The sequence below is a fragment of the Pygocentrus nattereri genome, chromosome 9 (assembly GCF_015220715.1).
Source record: "Pygocentrus nattereri isolate fPygNat1 chromosome 9, fPygNat1.pri, whole genome shotgun sequence".
Lineage (NCBI taxonomy): Eukaryota > Metazoa > Chordata > Actinopteri > Characiformes > Serrasalmidae > Pygocentrus > Pygocentrus nattereri.
The window spans coordinates 20,303,646-20,319,093 of NC_051219.1; positions in this window are offsets into that span (position 1 = coordinate 20,303,646).

Consider the following 15,448-nt stretch of genomic DNA (forward strand, 5'->3'; position numbering starts at 1 on the left):
TAAGAGCTCAGTGAATTCCAGGTGGTACCATGATAGGATGCCACCTGTGCAACAAGTCCAGTCGTGAAATTTCTTCTCTACTAAATATTCCACAGCCAACTGTCAGTGGTATTATAACAAAGTGGAAGCGATTGGGAACGACAGCAACTCAGCCACGAAGTGGTAGGCCATGTAAAATGAAAGAGCGGGGTCAGCGGATGCGCATAGTGCGCAGAGGTCGCCAACATTCTGCAGAGTCAATCTGGGAGAGCTTCGTGGAATGGGTTTCCATGGCCAAGCAACTGTATCCAAGCCTTTCATCACCAAGCGCATGCAAAGCATCGAATGCAGTGGTGTAAAGCACCACCACTGGACTCTACAGCAGTGGAGATGTGTTGTCTGGAGTGACGAATCACACTTATCCATCTGGCAATCCGATGAACAAGTCTGGGTATGATGGTTGCCAGCAGAACGTTACTTGTCTGACTGCATTGTGCCAAGTGTAAAGTTTGGTGGAGGGGGAATTATGGTGTGGGGTTGTTTTTCAGGAGTTGGGCTCGGCCCCTTAGTTCCAGTAAAAGGAACTCTTAATTCTTCAGCAGACAAAGAGGTTTTAGACAATTACATGCTTTGGGGATGGCCCCTTCCTGTTCCAGCATGACTGAGCAAGGCAACAAAGCAAAGTCCATAAAGTCATGGATGAGAACTTGACTGGCCTGACCTCAACCCAATGGAACACCTTTGGGATGAATTAGTGTGGAGACAAGCAAGGCTTTCTTGTCCAACATCGGTGTCTGACCTCACAAATGTGCTTCTGGAAGAATGGTCTAAAACATTCCCATAAACACACTCCTAAACCTTGTGGAAAGCCTTCCCAGAAAAGTTGAAGCTGTTTGAGCTGCAAATGGTAGGCCGACATCATATTAAACCCTATGGATTAAGAATGGGATGTGACTCAAGTTCATATGCGTGTGAAGACAGATGAACACTTTTGGAAATATAGTGTATATAGACATCTGCTTAAAGCTTACTGTGGTTCTGTCTTTTGTAAAATGTGACTAAAATCACAATTATATGCATGTGAGAAGTCAATGGAGATAGAGACAGAAAATTGAGGAGCAAGTAAAATTTGTTTTGGAGTTGATCAATAGAAAATTCTTAGTGCTTTAGATATGTCATTAGCATTTACTCTTCATGTGCAACTAATGTACTAGGAGTGGGCAGCTGAAAATTGTTACAATGCAATACAGTTGTTACAAGACTTTCATGATATCATGTTATGCAAGTTGTAAAGAAATAAAACTGGTTTTAGATCACTAAAACTTAACAGTATATGGTTTACAGAATATACTCTATTTGTGAAGTATCATATTTATGACATTATCTGTGTCCTTAATTCATCTACAGCTTACAAGTAAAGGCCTTTACACACTAACCATGATTAATTTGTACAGTTTTTTCAGACATCAGTGAATTAATTTGAGCATGTTTATAACTCACAAAAGGTGTTTTTTTTTTTTTTTTAAACTGTAAAAATGCAAAATTTTATTTGCCCTTTGTTTGTTTTTTGCGAACCACAGTTGTTTCTGCCGTTGGCATAGCAACAACCAAGGTGACTGATCAGTTGTGTCCCAGCAACTAGAACTTTTTATAAATGCTACCTGATTAGTTTTTCTTCTGCCTTGTCAGGCATGGTGTTGACATCTTCAAAAGCAGCTCAAATGGGGCTCAAACTGGTTAAAGACATCCTAGCTGTGTGCAAAAACTTTTATAAAATTCCAGCTACCAAACAAGCCGGTAAAACTGTCTTTTCTCTTTTTGCTGCTTTGTTCCACAAAAAAGGTCGCTTACCCATACTGTAAAGACATTTTGACTGCAGCATGAACAGTAGGGCAAAATTCCAAATAATTTGTGTTGCACCTGGTATGTATTGTTTTGATGTGAAAAAAGTTGTGTATATTTTGCATTTTCACATTGTTTATTCACATGTTTGTTGTGTAATGGCCTTTAGGCTGAATAACAGAGTGATGAATTTGGACAATGCCACATTAAGAAGAAACTTTTTATTTATTTATTTATTTATTTTACATATCAATCATTTTAAATTCCTGATCACATTTCTTGTCAAGAATTGCATCTGGGTTAATGCTATACAGCAACTTGCTATAACTCCAAATTTTAAAAAAAGGTTTTTTATTGTTTTTTTTTAATAACACTGGCTCAAGTACAGTTAAAACACTCAAATATCAATTGTGTTTTCTTCATACTGTTCCTGCTTTTAAAGCAGCTGTTTATCTTTGCTCAGTTTGGTGTAGTTTTGGTCTCTTTGTTTCTGGTCTGTGGAACATTAAAGTAGGACTGTCATCGACAATGAATCAAACCAAATTTCACTATCATATCCTAAATGTAAAGCGCACAGAATGTTGTGCGATTAAATGTAACCAATTTTCATAAATATAAAATGATACTTTATGTGGGAGAAAAGGAGAAAGATGAGATGATCTGCAAGCACTGGTGCGATACATATCTTTCTCTCACACACGTGCACACATACACTTGCACACATCCTCAATTTGTTGCTTTTGACATGGTGGGGGCTCCCAAGTGAGTGGAGGTAATTACCAGCGAGACAGCATCTCACACATACAACCCTCAATTATCCAGCTCGCACCCATCCAAGTATGCTCTGAAGCTTTGGGGCTCACACACACTCACGGTTTGACTGTGTGTCACAGAATGCACATCCCTCCGTCAGACCTAATAAGGACTACATTCACCTGGGACTGATTGACGATGACCTTGTTAAGGATGGAGTGCAGCTACTCCTGGTAGAGAATTTGCTTGTGTGTATACGCATACATGTGTGTGATTCGTCATCATTAGGTTGTGGCGCACATACAATGACACATTTCTTTGAATTTATCTGTCAGAAGCAGCCAGAAAGCGTTTGAAAGCTTGTGGTGTGTCACTGAATCGTTTGTAATATTCTACACTTATGTATCTGTTGTATCACTGTTCACACTAGACTGTATGTGCATACATATTTATTTTCTTACTCCAACATGTTTAGAGTATTAAATCAACATGTAGTGTGACCACTGACCTGTAGGCGTTTCCCATAATTGCCTGAAGTTATTTTATTGACAATTTTCAATAACACCCGTAAAATCAATATGTTAATACTTTATCTTTTTTTTCCACTTTGTATGTTGGAGCATTCTGCACTCCGATTCATTATCCAAAACTCAAGTCCTGCTTTTCATTTGCACACACAACAGTGAGTTGCTCTGTGTACCATGACAAGAGTGATGACAATGCCATCAGAAACAGTGTTTTTCATGGTTTAGTTATCGTGACGTCACACCAAGGCGATTTAATGCACTGAATCCTTCACATTAAGTCTGATTCGGTTCTTTATTTAACACTGTGGTGGCTGTGCAGCTCTCTGTTGCTAAACAAGTGACTGAGCAAGCACTCAATTTCTTCACCTGAAAGTCGATTAACAATCAAAACTATAATTAAATAAATTAATTAAAAAACAGAAATAAAAAGTAATTTTTCTTTGTTTAAATGTCTCATGCTTTTTAAGCCATAAGCCTCTAATGCCAAGTATTGTCAGTACAGTTTTCTTTTTACAAAGACAAAGCTTTTAAATACTAGAGGAAACAAATACTTAAACAAAAACAAATACTAACATAACAAAAACTGAAGTATTCAAATTATTCGGGATAGCCTTAGTGTCCCGAAAGTGCTTTTTGTTATTCGCGTGTGTGTGTGTGTGTGTGTGTGAGTGTGTGTGTTTGGCTGTGAAACACAAATTCTGTGTGGTAGGGCCTTCTGCAAATGGAAGCTCCTGCATATGTTACTACATAATATCTGTGGTATTTTAATAATGAAGTTGTTAATGTTGTCTCAATTTATCAATTGTTCTACTTATCATCCCAGTTCTATTTAAGATATACACAATCCAGCAACTTCATTGAGTGCACCTTCTTTTATCTACATTAAATGTGTTGCTGTCTGCTTACTATATAGGTGCATTTTATAATGCTACAATTACAATCTGAGAATGATTGATTGATTACCACCCAAATAACCCCAGCTCTGGGGTGGTCACATGGACCCTCTTGACCATGGAAGAACATGGTAAAAGGGAACTAATAAATTATGCAAAGAAACAGATGGACTGCAGTCTGTAATTGTAGAACTTCAAAGTGCACTTACTTGGTAAGTGGAACTGATAAAATGGACAAAGAGAGAAGATAGTAGAAGATATACTTAATGAAGTGGCCAGTCAGTGTACATGTGTTTTGGGCACCAGTCTACTGACTTGGATTGGATATTATCCAGATGTGACTGATCGACATTGGATACTGTTTTGTTTTTCTTGTTATAAAATTGTAACAGTGCAATTTTCTAAACCTTTTAGAACAATGTCACTAAGTTGCATCTTAAATAGCATATTGGTACATTAGCTTCACTATGGTACATTAGCCTACACCTAATTTATGTTTGTTTATTTGCATATGATTATGGCCTGTTCACACCATATCTAAAACCATGGTACAGTTTGCCATCTTGAAAATACATTTTAGAGTAAGCCTGTAACATGCAACGTTTTTTTTAAAATTTGCACTGAACAATCTGTGCAAAAATAAATATCATCATTATTATTGCTAACTGCTTAGTCCAGATAGGGTCACATAACTTCCTCCAGCTCATTCCTGGGGATCCCAAGCCGCTTCCAGGCCAATTTGTAGATATAATCCCTCCAGCTTGGCCTAGGATTACCCCAGGGTCTTGTCCCAGTAGACCGTGCCTGGTAGACCCTCACCGGGAGGCATCCAGGGGGCATCCAGATCAAATGCCCGAACCACCTCAGCTGGCTACTCTCAATGTGGAGGAGTAGCAATTCTACTCTGAGCTCCTGAATGGCAGAGCTCCTCACCCACAAAGAAAGCTAATTTCTGCCACTTGTATTTGCGATCTCCTTCATTCGGTTATTGCCCACAGCTCATGACCATAGGTGAGGGTCGGGATGTAGACCAACCAGTAAACAGAGAACCTCTTCACCACCACAGTCCGGTGCAGTGTCTGCATTACTGCTGCTGCCTGTCCCAGTCTGTGGCTGATCTCTCTATCCTTCTTCCCATCACTCGTGAACAAGACCCCAAGATACTTAAACTCCTCCACCTGGGGCAAGTCCTTTCCCCTTACCTGGAGTGGGTCCATTGTTCCATGGCCGGGAAGGAATCCACATTGTTCCTCCTCAATCTGAGGTTCTATCGGTCGAAGTCTCCTTTCCAGCACCTTGGCTTAGACTTTCCCATGGAGGCTGAGCAGTGTGATACCCTGACAGATGGCACACACCCTCGGATCCCCTTATTTTAAAAAATGGGGACCACCCCGGTCTGCCAGTCCAAGGGTACTGTTCCTGAGGTCCATGCAATATTGCAGAGGCATGTTAGCCATGACAGCCCCACAATATCCAGAGCCTAAAGCATCTGCAGGTAAATCTCATCCACCCCCATTGCCTTGCCACTGAGGAGCTTGCCAACTACCTCAGTGACCTCCACCAAAAAAATGGAGCTTGACACAGCAGAAGCCTCTGGCTCTGACTCCTGTGAGGGAGGCATGTGTCCCGAATTAAGGAGTTCCTCAAAGTGCTCCTTCCACCGCCCGACTAATTTGAAGTCAGAGTTTCTCCACCCTTGCCGAATACAGCTTGGGTACAGCCACCCCGACTGCTCCTGAATTGCCTCCTTGCGGCCGTCTGAAAGTCTTTTTCCATGGCTTCACCAAACTCTTCCCATGCCCTGGATTTTGCTTCTGCCACAGTTAAAGCTGTCACCTTTTTTAGCTGTCAGCACCTATCTGCTGAGTCGGGAGTCCTTCGGCCCCTAAATACCTCTTTCTCCAGCTTGACGGCCTCTGTCAATGGGGGTACTGACAGGCAGCCACAAGCTTTTGGTCACAGCTTTGCCTGGCAGCTTCCACAATATAATATTGCACTTATGAACGTCCTTGTGTTCGAACTTGGTGTTCATTATGGACAATCCATGCCTGGCACAGAAGTCCAATAACCATTCGCCATTCAGGTTTAGATCGGGCAGGCCGTTCTTCCCAATCACGCCTCTCCAAGTCTACCAGTCATTGCCAACATGAGCATTGAAGTCTCCCAGTAAGACTATGAAATCTGTAGGTGGGACCCTTTCCAGAACCACCTCCCATTCGCTCCAAGAAGGCCAAATGCTCTTACCTGTTGTTTAGTGCATAAGCACACACAACAGCCAGAGCTTTCCTCTCTGCGATTTTACTATGCATTGAGGTGACCCTCTCATCCACTAGGACAAACTCCAACTGCATGGCCACCAGCCGGGAACTTGTGAGTATCCCCAAACCCTTCTGGCGGCTCTCACCCTGTGCAACCCCTGACTAGGAGAGGGATAAACCCCTATACAGGAGTTTGGTTCCAGAGCCGACACTGTGGGTGGAGGTGAGCCCAACTATATCTAGTTGGTACCTCTCAACCTTCCGTACAAGCTCTGGCTCCTTCCCCCCAGTGAGGTTACATACCATGTACGAAGAGCCAGTTTCTCCCACAGGGGCCTAGGCCACCACAGGCCACCCTGCAATCGCCCACATGGTCTCCCCACGTTGCCTCTTCAGGCTGAGCCCGGCCAGGTTATGTGGGCTGCCCAGCCACCAGGCGATCGCTGAGGGACACTACCCTCAGACCTGGATTCAGAAGTAGGTACTGGTGACCCTCTCCCAGGCAGGGTACACGATTGTTTGTGTCCATTTTACATGGAGGGTTTTTGGATCGAGATTGGAGTCTGGGTCTTCATTCCAGATCTGTTCACCGTGCCCCTACCAGGCGCATATCTCTCCCGACGACTTAGCTCTGAAGATCCCTAACCCTTCCGCCACGACAAGACCCCGAACCAGGAAGGAAATAAATGTTAGTGATCCTCATTTATTGCATTTTCTTAAATCAGTGACAGAAACAAACATCATTTTGGTTTGTACAGTGACTGAGACAAGATATAACTTAAACTTGAATGTTTTATTATTACCTACCTACATATAAGACCACTGCAACAACAGACAATAATTTCTAATTTACTGTATATGTGACATTATTATGATGAAACTTAAGTATTTAAAAGGAATAGTTCTACAAAATATAAAGAGATTTTGGGTGACACTCCCATTACTTTGTCGCTACAGAGTCCAGATTTTGGAGAAAAAGATGGATTGGCATCCCTAGCTTGAAAGCTATATCTTTTGTGTGAACACCACAGGGATGTTCACTGACTCTTTACTCGGAGGACTGTGGCAGCAAGTGAGGCTCTGGCTCTCGATTTGGTGCAGGAGAGTTGACAGCTGGGGGCATGAGCAGGCAAGGAGGGCAGAGGTTAACACAATAAGTGTTCCATCACACAACAATAAGAGCTGACAGCTCTGCTGCTATACATGCTGCCAATTAGAGAGAAAGTCTATTTGTATTCGTCCTTTCTGTTATCTGTTTGGGCATCAGGCATGCAATAATAAATGGAAATTAAAATACAGTGACACAATAGAATACAATTACTTAAAAACATGAGAAATGTGTTGCCTCTTGGTATATCTCCTACAATATCTAATTAAGGTTGCCATAATACCAGAATTTTGACTTCAATACCAAGTGTAATATCACAAACCAAATACCTAAATGATAAAAGGCAAAATATTTTAAAATACTATGACTGTCGGAACACTCAATGTTTATTGAATTGAATCACAGAAAATGTTATTGTCATGGCTTAATTTGAAGAGTTCAAATGTAATAATAAATCATTTAAGTATATGTATAATAATACTGTCATCAAAGAGAGTTTATTTTGAATTATTGGAACAGGATAAAAAGCAGGGGATGTGCATCAGATTTTTAGATTAGACATTAGATTAGTTTTGATGGTTTTATCTAGATAGAAATATCATAAATGTTTATGTGGGTTTTTTTTTCCATGTGTGAATGAGAGTTGTTGTCAAGTACCCAGTATGCAATACAGCTATCACAGGCTTTAGGCACAATATGCCACATAATATGTTACCTTGTTTATGAATCTACACAGAATTAACATTTAAATAAGTACTAAATTGTTTAGTACTTTCAAAATTGTTTGGTGAACTATCAATATGTCCTACAAACTTTTAGTTACAGTTTTCATTTTTTTATAAGAAAAACATGATTGGGTGTGCTGTTACAGGTAATGGATGTATCCTAATATCCTCCTTTCTAAGTGAAGTCAGATTAACCTGGACATATCTAATCTACATGTTTAAGCTACTCTCTCCCTCTCTAACAGTGTAGCTTGAGGCCTGTGTCCTGCCCTCTCTGCTGCTTCTATCGAAATGTATGTTCTTGACATTTCCAGCACTCTAACTGCTAACCCTTTGGGCAAACACAGTATGGGTTCCACACACTGTTATTAGTGCTGTGCAGAGGGCGTCCAAATCACAGTGCTGTCTCCCTCCTGCGGGGCCCAACCTGTGCCGCCATATATGAGCTCTCCGCACCGGGGTGTGCTGGCAACACTGTTGTAGAGAAATAGACTCACAACCAGCTGATATTAGATTACCATACACACTCACTCACAGCTGACATTTAACTTCAAATACCACGCCATGCTACCCCTCCACTCTTATTAGCTTCTCTGTCTGTGCAAAGAAGAGAGTAATTAGAGAGGGACGAACCTGACTTGTTTTCCGGTCTTTTTTTATTTATTTATTTTTTTTATTGCTTTTCATTAGTCTCCTTTCACTGCCAGAGACGGATGTAGTGACATATATGGAGCAGATAGGTGACACTCAGCTTTGGCTGAAGGTGGTGTTTTAAATACTGAAGAAATAACATCATGCTGTGCAAGGAGGGTGAAGATATCTTTTTGTGCCTTTGAACCATCATAACAGATCCTCTAAAACTGAACTCATTTTAGACAAAATGCTACTAACAGCTAGGGCTATGTAACATGCTATGTAATTTACATAGATGTCATCAACATAAACTAATGCAATCAATCACAGAAAAGGAGTTAATTACTAAATGTTAGATGCAACTGAGAAAAAAGTAGGTTATTTCCTCATAAATATACTTGAGTACAAGAAAAGTATTGTAATGTGAAACTCCTAACCAATTACAGTTCTCAACAGTTGTTTCAATGAATAATCATGTAATCTAAAAAAAAAAAAAAGTAAACTATATTGGTCAAAATAATCTTGTGTCACTGTGAATCAGATGTCTTTAAACAATCATGTAATCCCCACTGTGGCTTCTGGGAAATGGAGTCCCTAGAGACCTCTGAGCCTGAGGTATGCGTGACACTTTCTATTATTTAATAAAATCATTTTTACAGAGATCACTGAAGAGACGCCATCTGTTTATAGTTTATAGCCCAGATTTGTGGAGAAATGGGTCGACTTTCAGTAGACAAAAAAAAATTATGAGTTCAGCTTCTTTCATTATAAGGGTTTAAAATTATATCACCCATCTATTTGACTGGAAAGAAGACAGTTACAGCTCTTATACGAAACCCACTTTTTGAATGTAGCTTCAGTGAATGAAATGTATGAAAGTTATGAGGAATATGGCAAAGTACATTTTGGAACTAGTGGTGGTTCCAAGGAGTTTAAGAGGTTAATGACATTTCAGACTAAATTCACTGCCAATCATCTTTAGTTTTTAGATCCTCAGTCAGCTGCTTAGATGGACGCAGTGCTGTTGAGTGCACAACAGCTTGAGGTGTTTGAAGGGTCATATAATTTTTTTTCACCCCCTTATCTTAAAGCCTTGAGTCAAAAAATGTGTAAGACCTTATTTGAAAAAATAAATCAACTTTAAGGGTGCTCAAGTCCCCCCGCCCCATTATTCAGTGAATAAATGGAAACTTTGAATTAAAATTTATTGAAATGTCACATATAGCTTGTTCCTTGTAGAAAATCAAATTTGTTTAATATTTAATTTGAACTGGGATGCCCTACCATTTCCAAACAACATTGAATTTGTACTTTGAATTTACATCATGCTTTTCCACGTTCTACCTTTTAGGTAAATGTTGGGTATTAACTGAACTGGTTATATTGATTAGATGATTCTGCTACATTGGCTGAGCACTTTGGTTTAGATTTCTAATTTAGTTCTAATCAAAGTTTTTCTTTTTGGCTATTATTGTCAGAAGTCTCAAGCAGAATAAAAGTCAATCGGATGGACACTCTACATCTGAGAATTGTACCAAGACACCGGACAGTTCTTAAATATCCACATTTTTTTTCTGTGTGTTTTTATCAATGTCTTATTGTAATAGTGATGCACTTTCCTATCCTATTTCCGTTTTGAATTTTGTAGTAAAGAGGCATATGAGGTACCTGTGCTTTATCAGTAAAAAGAAGTAACAGAGTTATCTGTTTTCAGAGGCTTGCTGCATGACCTAGAGTGACACTTCTGCCATACTTCACAGATGACGTAGTGGGCTATGCCTGGTATCTTGTAACGAGGAGCGAGGAGGCAGACGCATACGCTGAGATAAGCGACTTTTATTGAGGGCAAATCCATGGTTGTGGTCATGACAGTTCAGGGTCAGATGGCCAACACAGAGCGATCCAAAGTCAAACATGACAAACAGAAACACAGAATCCAAACAATGCCAAAACGTAAAACTTCAAACAGTACAAACATCCCAACCAGCACGTCAAACAATACATACATCAATAAACATCCCAAACAAAGACCTGCAACAGGGGAAAAACACAGGGCTTAAATACATGAGGGTAAACGAGGGACTGGTGGAAACACAGGTGGAGACAATAAGGGGTGGAGTCACAAAACAAGAGGGCAGGACTGAAAACCAAAACAAAGCACATGGACAGGACTGGGAAGTAAACACAACACGAGCACATGGACAGGACTGGGAGGGGCCAACCATGACATATCTTTCCTTTTCTACATTTTTTAGCCTACATATTACTTTAGTAGTGAGTTATCATTTACTATGTTTACTTTACCTCTAGTTAGCCTAAGAAACTGGACCAAACCAAGATGTTTACATTAGTTATATAGAAGATGCCTCTTAATTACAACCCCATTTCCAAAAAGTTGTGCAAAATGAAAATAAAAACAAAATTCAATGAGGTGTAAATCATTTAAACCCTATATTTCATTGAAAATACCACAAAGACAAGATATCAAATATTGAAACTGAGATGTTATTTTTTGAAAAGTATATGCCCCTTTTTGAATTTGATGCTAACAACAGGTTCCAAAAAAGTTGGAACAAGGGCAACAAAAGGCTAGTAATGTGTAATGCTAAAAACACCTGCTGGTTAATTGGCAACAGGTGAGTAACATGATTAGGAATGAAAAATATGATAAAGCAGACCTCAAAATGTACAGCTGAAATCTTATGATCAAGCAAGAATGGGAGTTCGTTTCACTTTCAAAACTGCAGCAATGTGTCTCAGTTCCTAAATGCTTATAGTGTTGTTAAAAGAAGAGGTGATCAAACACAGTGGTAAACATGCCCCTGTACCAAATTTTTTGGAATGTGTTGTTGGCATCAAATTCAAAATGGACATATATATTTTCAACAAACAATAACATTTCTGTTTCAACATTTGATATATTGTCTCTGTACTATTTTAAATGTAATATAGCTTTTTAATGATTAGAACATCATTGCATTTAGTTTTTGTTTTATTTACATTTTGCACAGCGTCCCAACTTTTTTGGAAACAGGGTTGTAGAAATGTCTTCGTTAGACTAGCAGTCTTAGTTAGACTAGTTTGGGGCCATCGGTGTGTATACAAATTGTCGTTAACACCTTATTAGTCCATAATACATGGATCAGAAGTCTGCTGACTGTTTGAACACTTTCTGCTCCTTGTTGTGATCAGGCCTTGTTGGTTTTGGTGCTGATGAGAACATAACATGTTGAATATTGTATTGCTTGTTGTGGCCTTCGCAAAAAGTCTTTTGTGCACAGTAAATTGTACCTATGCTCTGTAGAATGCTGGTTAGTTCAAAGGCAAATATTTCAAGGTTTGGCTTTTTTTTTATAACTCACTGCATTGACTATACTAAGCCAACTGGCTCATTGGAACTGCAAAAAAACTTTTTTTTTTTTTGTATGGGAAATTGCTGATTTTTTCCATGGCCAGTTTCAGCTCTGAATGAATCCTTTTCCTCATAGATATTTATTGAGACTCGATGCTTTGTGATACGTTATTAGGCTGTACTTGAGCAAACCAAAAACACAAGGTCAGGACATGAAAAAGTTGTGTAATTCCAAGTTTAAAAACAATCTCTTAGTTCAGTCAAATCCAATCAGTCAAGTCCAATGAGCCTGAGTACACAGCAATAGTAACAAGTTTGATATTACCTTCCATGCTACCGCCAATAAAACATCAACCCTCAACAGCATCCTTTCAAATATTTTATATAAGCATTTTATGTTCCATATAACAACGTAGATGGTGTACACCTCATAAAGCAGTATATATATATATATGTGTACACGCTGTTCATTAATAGGTGCAGACGCCGTATTAGTTAAGTGTCCGCTATAGCGCTCTAATGAATGTCTGCTCCACTGGATGTCTTTTTACATCTTTCTCCACAGCCTTGCTTGCTATGCCCCTTTATTTGCAGCGGTCCGTTTCTTCATGCAGTTTAAACGACGAGGGAATTGGCCATTAAGTGGTAAATGTCTATTCGAAGTACGCCACAGTTAAAATGTCAAGTGTTGCCTGCCCCGTGGTCTCCCCGAATAGATCATAAAGAGCTGTAAAGAATCCACACACATTGGCATTCACCCATAACACATACTGCAGGCCCTCGTGCCTTTACTACAGTGTAATGCAGTGTTTGTGATGCTTGTTCGTTTAAAATCTCGTTTGGACTTCTCAATGAGCAGCGAGCTTAACGCACTGCTTGAAAGCAACGTGCTACACCCCAAGGATCCATACGCTGACAGGCAGGTTTCAATTAGCTTTTATTCTATATGGTGTATCTTTTAATAGGAAATCGGCTGCTACTGCCGCTGCTGCGAGGAGCAGCAACAGCCCTCCGCTGCATCTTAATAAAAAGACATGGCTCCAGAATGTGCGTTTCCACGGCAACAGACACCTGAGTAACCGCTGAGACGAGCTTCAAGGTAAGGTTAGAAAATGACATCTCTGCATCCCGACGTGTCCGCATTGATCCCGTGTCATACCCAATTACAGCTCACGCTGTCATACAGGCACATTCTATTCAGGCTGAAAGCCTCTCTCAAACGACTACGCTCCGCCGCGCACTCCCACTCACACGTATACAAGTGCGGATCATAAATAGCGTTCCCTTCACCTTTCCATCACCCATCCGCCTGTGCATCTCCACGCACGGATCCCTGCAATTACGCCGCTGCTATTGAAGCAGGAGCACGCGTGCTACTTTTATGATTAATGAAGGAGTGGAGATGGCAATGATTGACAGGACTTAATTGGAATTGATATTGAGCAGTCTCTCATTATGTATCATTATGTATCTTCTTAAGTACTTGGTGTACTACAAAGGAATCAATATGTCTTCAGATATGATCGGTTTAGTTCACTAGTTTTGAAGTTTTTTCTTTAATCTTATATGTTTGGCTCAGCTAATGATCTTAATGATCCTCATTTAAAAAGTCAAATGCAGATTTCCTGTCAGTGAATAAAATTAGGAAAATATATTTTAAGCACTTGCGCTCTGCCCCCCAACTCACCTTGCCCTGTGGAGTGTCAAATAAATTTCTCATGCTCATTTGAGATGTTATACTGTAGCTAACTTATCACGAAAATTGTGGTTTGGCTTTTGGAACGCATGTCCCCAGGATTAATTCCTTTAACTGAAACTGCACTATATGGCTTGTCTTCCTCAACCATCCCCAATTTTTTTGAGAAATATGTATAACATTTCTACACACTCTGTTGTGAATTTCTCTGTTGTGAGTTTCTTTGAGCTGCCTGAACCAATTTCCACACTTCTCCTTTTCTCTAAGAGTCTGCTTTACTGTGGAACTGAGGCCAAACAATGGAGCCTAATTAAAGTGTGCTGCTGCCTGACAGGCCCATTCTCCTTCAGAGTGTCTTGCTTCAACTGGGCTATGCCCAGCTAATTTAATCTACGCCTAAGCCATTCTGGCTAATGCCAAGTGGAACCATGTGGAGGCCTAATGGAATCAGATCTTGGGTGGTAAAAATCTAGAAGTCTGTGTTATTTTCTTTAAAAAGGTGTCATAGCATAGAATTACTTTGCTCATTTTTATGCACAGTGGAGCGACATGAATTATACAGGCTTCACCTGCACTCATACAGTGCAGAAATTCAGATTCAAAGCCATTTAAATGGCAACTTTAGACTGAAAATGACCAGTCTCCTCTATTTTGTTGTCCTCATAATTGACTTCTGTCAGAAACTCATTGGTGTAGTGAGACAGTAAATTAGACTTGCATTGTTTCTCTAGTCACGTCTGTTTAGGTTGATCCTGAAGAAACAGCACTGTTCAATAGACACAACTAACATTAAAATACTGAGGTATACAACCACATTCCTACTATTATTTATCATGTAACTTTTTATTTGTCATTTTGTACTTTTTATGTTGAGGAACATATGATTATTGCTCAGAGAAAAAAAAATCTTCACAGATTATTTTCTTTCTGAAAAGGATATTTGTGTTTAATTACTACTGAGATCTTTTCTGCGTTATCCTGCCTTCCGCCCGATGGCCGCTGGGATAGGCTCCAGTACGCCCCCCCTCGCGACCCTGAGGGAGAAGCGGCTTAGAAAATGGATGGATGGGTGGATGGATGGATCTTTTCTGCGTAATCGTTTCTCTTTTTATTGTAAACTGACCTCCAGAGTTAGTGACTTACCAGCTCCATTTTGCTGTCATCTGATGATTTAGCCTAGTTACACACAAGAGCTCTGATGGTCATTAGCAAAGTGTACCAGTTATATTTGCTGTTTTGGTGTAATAATTAAAGGTATTGTTGTAGAGGTCACCAACCCTGATTCTGCAGATATACCTTCTATTTTATTGGTGGTATACCATTTTTGACATACTGTACTATTTAGTGTGGTGGTGTGTTTTTGGATACAGCATAGATTTTCAGGAGGAGAGTTGTTGTCCACTTATTTAGAGGCTTATTGGCATTTTGATCATATTTTGTTATAGACTAGATATAGATATAAATATATGTGTATTTGGGAAGTGGGGAATGGGAATTTTTTAAACACCTGGTGGGTGCAAGGACAAATTATATATGTGTGTGTGTATATATATATATATATATATATATATATATATATATATATATATATACTTTTCCATGAAAATTCATTATTTGTAGTTCATTAAAACTCATGAGATGTGTAATTTCATGCATGAATCTGTTTTCATAACAATTTATAA